The sequence below is a fragment of the Castor canadensis genome, chromosome 12, assembly GCF_047511655.1.
Source record: "Castor canadensis chromosome 12, mCasCan1.hap1v2, whole genome shotgun sequence".
In the NCBI taxonomy this organism is placed as follows: Eukaryota; Metazoa; Chordata; class Mammalia; order Rodentia; family Castoridae; genus Castor; species Castor canadensis.
The window spans coordinates 85,143,306-85,154,289 of NC_133397.1; positions in this window are offsets into that span (position 1 = coordinate 85,143,306).

The following is a 10,984-nucleotide window of genomic DNA, read 5'->3' on the forward strand; positions in this document are numbered from 1 at the left end:
TTGTATGGTTCTATTTCTATACAATGTCCAGCACAGGCAAATCTGTACAGGTATAAATCAGGTTAGTGGCCGCCTACAGGTGGAGAACTGGAGGGAAATGAAGAATGACTGCTTATGCATACAGAGTTTCTTTTGGAGTGGTGAATGTTCTGGATTTAGATAGTGATGATGGTTGTACAATTTTGTGAACATCCTAATAAAGAGATCAAATATAAAAATGGACAGTGACCAGACCATACATAAGATTAGAACTCAGAGCCACATTCTGTAGACACCAACCCAGGAAATACAGTCCGCCATCTACAGTAACCAGTCCAGGCTGCCAGCCTGCATTCTGGAGCCAAACTTGTAAAAAGTCAGACTACTGTCTCTAGCAACTTTTCCAGGAAGCCAAATAGTAACTCCTGAAACAACTAGTCTCAACAGCCAGGACCTTGATAATAACTGACAGCTAGCCTAATTTTTCCCTGTTTCCAATTTAGGAACAAGAGAAAAGCAGTCATGACCCCCAAACCAATCAATAGCATGTACTGCTTCCAGTTAGCCCTCCTGCACCTCACCCCCAAGCAGTCTCCAGTCAGGAGGCACCTGAAGCCTTCCCTGCTGTCCACCATGATGCTCCCCAGCTTCCCTGCCTGATACAAGTGATAGTGGCTGACTTCCTGCCATTGAATGGCAAACTTTCAATAGTTGAATTGTGTGTTATTTAAATTATATTTTAAAGCTGTTAAAATGAGCCTTTGATTAATAATTCCATTCTGAAAATGTATACTGTTTGTACACATGCAAAGTGACATATGTATGAGGTTATTCATTAAAATGTCATTTATAATGTCAAAAAACCTAAATCACCAATAGGGGACCAGTTTAAGAATATTTTATATAATATATAATGGTGCATGTGTGTAAAGTTGAGGACAGAAGGAAGACTATATTTGTTTCAATCTGAGCTGTATGACTTTATGAACTAGTCTAATAACAATGAGGAAGATGAGAAATTACAAGATTAACAGTTTTTAAAGTTAAAGAGGCATCCATCAGGAAATCTACACAAAGAAAAGATAAAAGTGTTTTACTCAAAATGTGATTGGGAAGGAGAAGGGGTGGAGTGGGAGGCTCCTGCTTTTCATTATAAACTCTTTTTTTCCTTTTTTTTGGGGGGGAGGTATTTTGAATTCAGGGCTTCACGCTTGGTAGGCAGGAACTCTATCACTTGAGCCATGCTGCCAGCCTCCTTCTTCTTTTTAAAAAGCATATGTGTATTCCTTTTATTTAAGATAAAAAAAACAAAAAACAAAACGCCTGTGGCTCATGCCTGTAATCCTAGCTACTTGTGATTTTAACTTTGGAAGAATCACAGTTCCAGGTCAGCCCAGGGCAAAAGAGTTTTTGAGATTCCCACTTTAATGGAAAAAAGCTGGACGCAGAGAGACACACCTGTCATCCCAGCTACACCAGGAAATGTAAAATAGGAGGATCGTGGTACAAATCAGCCTGGGCCACAAAAGATCCTATCTCCAAAATAATCAGAGTAGAAAGGTCTGGAGGCATGGCCTAGCAGTAGAATGATAGTCTACTGAGAGCAAAGCCCTGAATTTAAATCCCAGTAGCAATAATAATAATAATAATAATAATAATAATAGGACAGAGATATACAGGTAGCAGGACAATGGTTCCCTCATCCAAAGTCAAGCCTTGAAGATCTATAGAGAGGAAAGGGAGGGGAGGCTGAGATACCCCTAAGATGGGGTGGGGGCTATCTGTGATAATATTTAGGTGGGGTCTGCACAGGAGGCAGCCAGGCTTGTTCAGGGGTAAAATAGGAGGAGAGTTAATAGAATTTTGAGGTTACTTCATCACCTTTCTGTATTACCTTAGAACAAACAATGCCAGCCCACACCTGCAGCTAGTCCCTGGTGTCTCAAGGCAGCATAGAGACCTCAGGCTTTTGAGAGAGAGAAGCAGATAGAGACTAATTCACCTTTCCCATTACTCCCTCCTTGGACAAATGATTGACTAGTGCTCAGGACTGTATCCCAGGCCTCACCCCATCCTTTCCCAGCTTCAGCACCCAGTCAGGCCAATACTGAAGGCTCTGTGCTTTCACTGCTGTCTGCAGAGATGATGTCACAGGGGCAGATGGACTCACAGGCTAAAATTACTAGGTGTTTGAAGAGCAGAAGCATTTCAAAAGAAAACAACACATAGATTTTATTAAAAATACTAGCAAAGACCAACCAATAATTTTAAATTAGCTTAATTTTAAATTTAAGGAAAAGTAAAGTGAGTGAGAGAGAGAGAGAGCATGTGAGTGCTCTGGGATGTCCTAAATTTAATTGTAAGGGCTACAGGATGGAAATGGAAAGTGATAGGGGATGTTAATCATGTAACATTTGTGGTCCAAACCAACAAGCCTGTTTAATATGCTTGAACAAATGTTGAAACCTTGACTTAAATCCCATCATGGTGGACCACTGGGCACCATCTCACCCTGTTTGTGTATAAACTTTCTGGACTATTAACCATAACCAATACAGGCAAGTACTTCTCCTTATGGATTTTCCTATCCCAAAACTGTTTCTGCTTCATGTTATCCTGCTCCTTTTATCCCATCATCAATGTAGATCCCATGTGAATGATTTATGCTTTCCTTCCCCCAATTTTTATTACAAAAATGCTCCTGGCTTTGGTCCAGCCATATTTTTGCAATGACTATCCAGCCTTGCTTCTGGTAGTTGTGGGAATTTGTCCCAGGACCTGGTGCTCTTTTGGCTAGCATCTGTAATGCCTACCCAAACCCTTTATTTCTGAGATCCCATTGTCTTGGGAGTTTAAGCTTCACAAGTGTAACTGGATTCTAGAATGGAAATAAGGCCAATTAAGATTTTTAAATTAAATTGTTGTAATTTGGTTTGACACAGGCAAACCAGGACTGTTAGCTGCCCTAATCCCCCCACCACATATGCACAGAAGTGCATGTGCACACCAAACATTAAATTATGTATTTAATGACTATATGTTGCCATTTAGGGAAGATAAAAACCTTACAAGATATGCTTTAAAATGAGAGAACTCTGGGTTTGGATTATGGTCCCATCCATTACCAGCCTTGTGACTAGGGCAAGATTCTGTTGATGAATTGCTATCGACAACTCTGATTGACACTTTTATCTGGTTCGTGGAATAAGAATGGCACATCCTGTCAGGGCCAGTGTGAGAATTCAGCACCTAACAAACGGTCTTGCTTCTGGTGTGAGTTCTGGCCTCTATTCTTCTACATAATTCTTCTGTGTTTTTTTATTTGTCTCTTCTTTAGAGAAATTAGCTTATTGTGTCCTAAACTTATTATCTATATCCCAGCTAGAAAAGGAGCATGTGGCAAGGACTGTCTTTTCATCCTTATTTTATAGTTTCTAACACAATGACTCAAAGGTAGAAGGTATCCAATAGGATTTGTTGGTCACTGTTAAGAAAAATGCTGCTTGCAAAGAAAGCTCATGAGAAGAGTCTCACATCCATAGAGCAAAGTTTAATGGCAGGCCCAAACTGACAGGCTGGCTGGGGAAAAGATGGCGCAGCAGCAAATCTGGGCCAGGCATGGCTTTTACAGAAGGGGGAGGTTAAGGAAGTTAGCACATGTGCAGTAGTCTCTGGTAGGGGTGGGGCTGTCTTAGAGAGCGGGATTTTCTGTTTAAGAGCAGGGCTGTCCTTGGAAGTTTCTCAAGTGAGGTCTGAGGATAAAATGGCCACTGATTTATAAATGGTGACATTATTGTTCTACCATTACCCCATTTTTTTCTTTAATAATGATGAGGGTAGGGGCTGAGGATCAGGAATTGGGGCAAAGTGTTGGTCTCTTAGCAGCTTCCTGCTTTTAGGGAGCACTGTATGGGGCAAGATCCTCAGACTCCTGTGACATCCTGGTAGGTTGATATCCATGAAGGTACCAGGGATATCAACCTACACAATTCCCTACACAATTCCAAGAGTCCTCCAATTCCCTTCTAAGTTTTTTTTAAGTGTTCCTTGACAGGTGTTGCCACTGGGGGATCCCATTGAGCTTGATAGTAGTGGGTGTCGTGAGAATGACTAGATGAGGGCTGCTCCATCAAAGTCCCAATGGAGAGGATAGAATGGAGAGGATAGAAGATCCTTTAAAAGAACAAGATCCCCTGGTTTAACAGAAATTGTTATAGGGTGGGGCAGGATCTGGTCTGTATGTTTTCTGAGAAGTTCCCTGAGAAGGTTAAGGTAAGGCAGGTAGTCAGCCAGAGGAGCAGAGTTTGTTGGAGGCAAGTTTTTTAAGAGAAATAGGTGGCCATACATTATTTAAGACCCAAATAGGAATATTAGGAGGAGCATAAAAAGATGTCTGCTAAGGGACTGTATACCTAGGGATCTAAATTTTGTAAAATCCTGTAACTCCCAAGAAAGCTCTAAGCTGTCTTATGGTATGAAGAGAAGGAAATGGAGGATTGGGTTGATGCACTCATGACTCAGGGAGTGAGTCTGTCCCTTTACGGCCACACCTAGGTAGGTGACCTGTGGGAGGCAGGGGCTGTCAGGATTTAGGTTAAATGTAACGCTTTTGGATAAAAGAGAGTTTTAGCTCATTTTGTATATAACTTTGTAAATGTTTATACTATATATAGATAAAGTATAGACACAAAACTGTTAGAAGGTGGTCATTTAAGACACATAAATACGTAAATGAACTCTGATTTAGTAGTACTTAAAGCTTGACAAAATCAGCAGAAAACACAAAAAATTTTTTTGATAAAATCTTTTTCTGTAATGGTTTTTTGTAGATGTTACTCAGAGCAGAACAATATTAAGATAACCTTGTTATTTTATAGACACAGAGAATTTGATTTTAGTTTGATATGACCCTAAAAATCTTTTGGGCAACTCTTAGATTATATTTAACTTTAACCTTATTACACATTGAAATTTTTTATTATACACTTTTAAAACTTACTCAGACCTTTATATAACATACTAGACCCTTTGATGGCTTGTCTTTATCCCTCCTATTTGAAACAATCTTTAGGACAAACTCTTCTTTATAAAATCCTTTTTTATCTAAAAACATTTCTTTTTCCTTTAACTTCTCAAAAAATACATTTATTACCTATCTATATCCTTTTTAGTTGTTTACTTTGTAACTTGTATTTTAAAATTGACTTTTATAAGAATTTTGAATTTATTATATGGGCTGGAGTAACTAATTACTAGCCCTTGGTGTTTTGAGGAATTTATGATAGGCCTAAGGCCTTATCGTTTCTCAGAGGGGCTTGAGGGGATATTGTTTTGGGTGTGGAAACTGTGAGGGATTTTTGAGTTTTATTTAAATAGGGAGGGCCATCCAGGTTAGCCCTACACTCATCTCATCAGTCCACATTGTGGAATCTATTTGTTTCTGAAGGAGGGGGCAGCAGAGATAGCTGCCTGGGGGGAGGAGAATTTGAGTTTTTAGTTGAGATAGTAAATTCCATCCCAGCAAGGACAGTGGAGTTTTAGGTACTATGAGGAAAGAGTGACAGAAGAGGAGGTCTCCCCATGAGCAGGCCAGAGGCCAGGTAAACTTGCACTCTAGGGACTGGCCAGATATGCCCTGAATGATAACCTTGACTTTGGACCAGGGACACGGAGAGAAAGATAAGTCAGATAAATGAGCTCCATTGTCTAGCCGGAAAATTATCTTTTGTTTTTTTGTCATAATGGCTACCATGAGACTCCTCAACATTGATGCCAAGAAGTGGAGCATGGACAGGGGGCTGGGACCCATCAATCCATAGGAGGTGGCATCTTGCCTTCCATCTGGAGGTGGGGACACTTAGACCTCCAGTGGTTACCTTTGCAGAGAGGGCAGGGTCCTGGTTGGGGGTGGGGTTGTCTTCTGGGCTGTCCCCCTTAAGCATTCTCTGCAGAAATGTCCCTCCTGTCCACCATGGTAGCAAACTCGAGATGTAGGCCCCAGTCAGGTGGGGGCAGCAATGAGGTCATGTCTCTTATCTTTCTCTCTGTTAGTAATGTCCCAGTTATAATATATAGATATGGCTAGTTGTATTAGTTGATCCAATGACTTTTCTCCTTCAGCCATAGACTGAGTTTTCTACAAATATTTAGGGTTGACTGTTAGAAATTTATCTTTGAGGAGAACCTCTCTCACAGAAATTTATCTTTGAGGAGAACCTCTCTCACCTGTAACTCTGGGTCCATCATGGTATGTTTTCTGATAGCCTCCTTAAGATGTTGTAGAAAGGTAAGGGGATTTTCTTTAGGGCATTGCTGTAAAGCACAATTGTTATTTTACATTGACACCTGACACTCTGGAGAGCAGGTCTCTAAACCGTTCTGGGCCTCAGTTTCCTCACTTGAAGAATGAGGGATCTGGTCTAGGTTAAATTACTTTCTTCCACTATGAGATGGCTGAAGTGGCATTAACACCATTTATCCTCTTTATTATTTTTTTTGATTTAGTAAAGTTGGGAAATTGAACCCAGGGCTTTGTACATGCTGGGCAGACACTCTCTCACTGAGCTATGTCCTTATCCCCAAATATCTATGTATTTTTTCCTTTGGCTGTACTGGGCTTGAACTCAGGACTTTATGCCTGCAAAGTGGCACTCTACTGCTTGAGCCATATCATCAGCCCCTTTTAGTGTGGATCAGTCAAGGGGACTGCCTGTGCCCCTGTAGGTAGGCACATTTATTCCCTCATTTCCATGTGCCACTAGTATTGGGGCTCATTGTAAATGGTAATCATTTCCAACCTGAGTGGCCTGGGCCAGAACCCATTGCTTTTCTAATGAGAAAATAGTCTGCTCTAGTAGAAGCATAATATCCTTTATGTCAATTGAAAGGTTTGGATTACAGAGATAAAGGCTTGAATGTATTTGTCTGGGCATCAGTACAACTGTTTAGATGTTTTTTAATTTCCTTTAGATCTGATAGCTGATAGATCACCTTCTTCCTATCATTACCTGTTGAAGGGGGAAGCACCCATTAGGAGGTTCTGAGTTTTGGGGTGGATTAGAAGGTAGAAATTTGCATAGGGGACCTCAGTTTATTTTTTTTACTTTTATAGAAAAGTTCTAATTGGAGTATGGTATTGTAATTTAAGGAACCCTGTGAAGGCCACTTCTCTTGGTCACCCAAGGCATATTGAGGCCAGGCTTCAGTACAAAGCTTTTAACATCTACAAGCCAGAAAACTGGAAGGTGCAGGTCTCATCTAGAAAGAACAAAACGTTAGGATCCTGTCTTTTAGTTAACAGCAGGCAGCCTCTTTAATAGAGGCTACCTTTTTAATAAAGGAATAAATTGTCTGTAAAGTTAGAGAAGGGCATTTAGAGGACATTTTGGGCCAATAACAGTATCATACAGGACAACTAGTGTTAATTTTTGGAAGGAAAATTTATGTTGAGGCCAAAAGTATAGAAAATTTTAAATGAGAAGTCTAGAGATCACAGTAATGTGTTATTTCTGGGACTATAATGTTGACCTAACAATTGGCTTACAAGAGCTGGGTCTGGTGCCCTGAGGTGTGAGGTGGGGCTAGGAGCAGGGCTTGTGCAAGGCATCGACCTCCTCCACTCACACCTGGAACAAAGGACCCTGATTGCCTAGGATCCTGCGGCCTGTCGCCCCTCTCCCCCTTCCTGTGTACTCTGTGCACATTTATTCTAGGGGAAGTGGCGGTGGGCTGCAGCCATCACAACGTGTGGCTGGTGGCCCAGGATTTGCTGGATCCTCTCTATGGATTTTCTTAGCTATGGCAGGCATTTTCGCTGTGTCCAGGAGCCGGCATCCTGTGCACAGGTGTGCCTGTTTGTTTTCCCTCCTTCCCTTGTTGGGGTGGAGTTAGGGCATGAGCATGGCAGCCACAGTTTTTTGTAAGCGCTTTTTGTAAAGCAGTTGGTTTAAAGTTACTTTAGACTGAGAGGCCTGGCAAACTAGTTAGAATAACTTAAGTCATAAGATACCATGCTACAAATTTTTCATGGGAGGCAGGGTCCCAGTAAGCTCAGGGAGGGGAAGGAAGACAGAGACAAAGGATGTGTGGTGAGACCATGGAGGGAGCAGAAAAGGTGCCTGACATCTTAGGTAAGGGAGGGGAAGGCAGAGCCTGGAGGCATGACACATGCCTGAGGGATTAGCCATCACCTGTGTCTCTAGGTTGCTCCCATTGACTGGTACTGGAACACTTTCAGCAACATGAAACCTCCACTCTCCAGTCACTGAATAAACCCTGGGCTTGGTTTCAGCCCACAGGGAGGGAGCATGGGCTCCCCAGAGCTGGAATCACTGTGAGGCCAGAGTTGGTGAGGGGTGGCTGGTGTGGCACTATGATGGAAAAGTCCTTCAGGAAGATAGGAAGAGACAGGCAGCCTGAGCAGCGCAAGGAGTCTGCTTACATGGGGAAGGAGGAGGTTCAGGAGAGAATTTGGCTCATTTAGAAGCTGGTTTAGAGGCTATAGAACCTGTGCAGGGGAACAGGAAATACAGAGGGATGGTTTGGTGCGGAGATAGGGAAAAGATTGGACATAGGGAAATCCTTCCATTTACCAGCATGCTCACAGAAATTGTATAAATCCCTTAAAATATTGGGATTGAAAGTGCCATTAAGTGGCCATTTGGAGGTATTGTCTAATGGGTATTGAGGCAAGGCCTGATTACAGAGAAAAATGAGCTTTTGTGGCTTAAGATCAGGCATTAGGTGGAGGGGCCTGAGGTTGGCCAGGAGACATCTCAATGGGGAGTCTGAAGGAATTTTGGATGGTCCAATTCCCATGGTGAGGCCTGACCTGAGGAGAGACATGACAGGCATCCCCAAAATATCAGGTCTGAGAGAGAGAGAGAGAGAGAGAGAGAGAGATGTGGAGCACCCAGAGGGACTGTCTTCACCATGGGGGTCCACAGTCCCTAGTGGTGAACCCGGTTCCCAGGGATGGGAGCGAGCTGAGACCTAGTGCTATGATTTCAAGGAAACAAAAGAGAGAGAGAGAGAGAGAGAGAGAGAGAGAGAGATCACAGCTCTGCATGCTAGGAGGACTCACCAAGAGAGAGGACCTTGAGGGAAGATTGGCTGGTGGTGGATGGCAATTGGAGGCACGCTGGGACAGAGGAAATTCCCTGTGAGCTAAAGAGGGAGCGGCGTTTTCTAGGATTGGGGGTCCCGGTAAAGCAGCTCAGATCCCAGAGGAAGGGAATGGAAGTTGAGAGAGAGAGAGAGCCGGATGGGGTGGGGGAGGCCAGGAGAGCAAGGTCAGTGCCGGGAGTGCACCCCGATCCGAGTCACGGCACCAAATGTCAGGAAAAATGCCGCTCACAAAGAAAGCTCACTGGAAAATTCTCACGTCCATAGAGAAAAGTTTAATTGCAGGCCCAAACTGACAGGCTGGCTGGGGAAAAGATGGCGCAGCAGCAAATCTGGGCCAGGCATGGCTTTTACAGAAGGGGGAGGTTAAGGAAGTTAGCACATGTGCAGTAGTCTCTGGTAGGGGTGGGGCTGTCTTAGAGAGCGGGATTTTCTGTTTAAGAGCAGGGCTGTCCTTGGAAGTTTCTCAAGTGAGGTCTGAGGATAAAATGGCCACTGATTTATAAGTGGTGACATTATTGTTCTATCAGTCACTATATAATCAATACCTTTTTTCAGTAACCCCTCACTCTTCACCTTTCCCAGAGATCCCATGGTGATGTCATCCTTGACTGGATGTTTCTTGGGATGAGAAACACCACTTGCATATACACAAGTTACTCCCACTTACTGAGCACATGAGTCTAAGGTTGGAACTCTCAGAGGCAGCCTCAGTACTGTGACTTTTTTCACCCAAATGTTTCCCTAGAGGTCACATAGCCAGGACCTCACATCGTATTTTCCTGTACCAGTGAAATGCACATCTCCAAAGGGAATGCATTCATGAGGTCTGAAAGTCATGTTCTTGCGTGGAATCCGTTAACTGGATTCAGCCTTGACAGTAAGACTTGGAAGGCAAAGAGTGGGGAGACAAAAAAGTAAGTGGTCCTGGGGAAAGTCAAGGACAACGAAAGTCATGAGGTGGTTGCAGGAGGGGCCTCTGGCACAGAAGGTGGAGCACTTCACACTATCATTGGTGTGGACTCTTCATCTGTTTTTTGTACATAGGTGTAGTTGGCTCTACTCTCTTCTGTGTGGGCTGCTATCTCCAACTAAATTATTTTTATGATTTGACAGGCAGGACCCTGAGATAGTATTTTATATAGTATTGGACACATAAGAGTTGGTTCAGAAAATTTAGGGACAGATTACACATGCCTGATATATGACAATTGTTCTTGAATGACACTGGAAAGTGATGATACTGCTCAAATGCTAGAAGGGGACATTAATTATGTTTGTAGAATACAAACCTTCAAATTCAATAATTTACCAGTATAGTAAATTATAGTAAATCAAAGTACTTGGGGGTACCTCCTGTGGCCCAGCAATTTGTAACTGAAGTGCCCCAAACAAAGGAAGAGTTGAGTTCCATATACTTTGGGCAGAAAGTTGGGGAACTTGAATGCAGGTGAAGTTTCTGTGGTCCAGTAAAGGAAAGGAAGAGGTAACCTTAGGTAACAGACAGAGAGATGACTCTGATGTTAAGAGCCAGTAAGTGACTTTCCCAAAACTGTTCCACTCAGCAAATGGCACCAGAAGTTTCCAATTACAACTTAAAACTATGATTTTCATCCAAGAAGTGAATGACAGGGTTGCCAGATAAAATTCAGGAAGCTGTTAAAATTGAATTTCAGACAATGAAAAATTTTTAGTGTAAATGTGTTCCAAAAATTGCATGAGACTTATACCAAAAATTATTTATTGTTCAGACTAGGGTGTAGCTCTGTGATACAGCATGTACTTAGCATGCATGAGAACCTGAGTTCAATTCCCAGCACCAAAAATCTTTTTAAAATTAAATATTTATTGTTTATATGGAATTCACATTTATACTGGATTC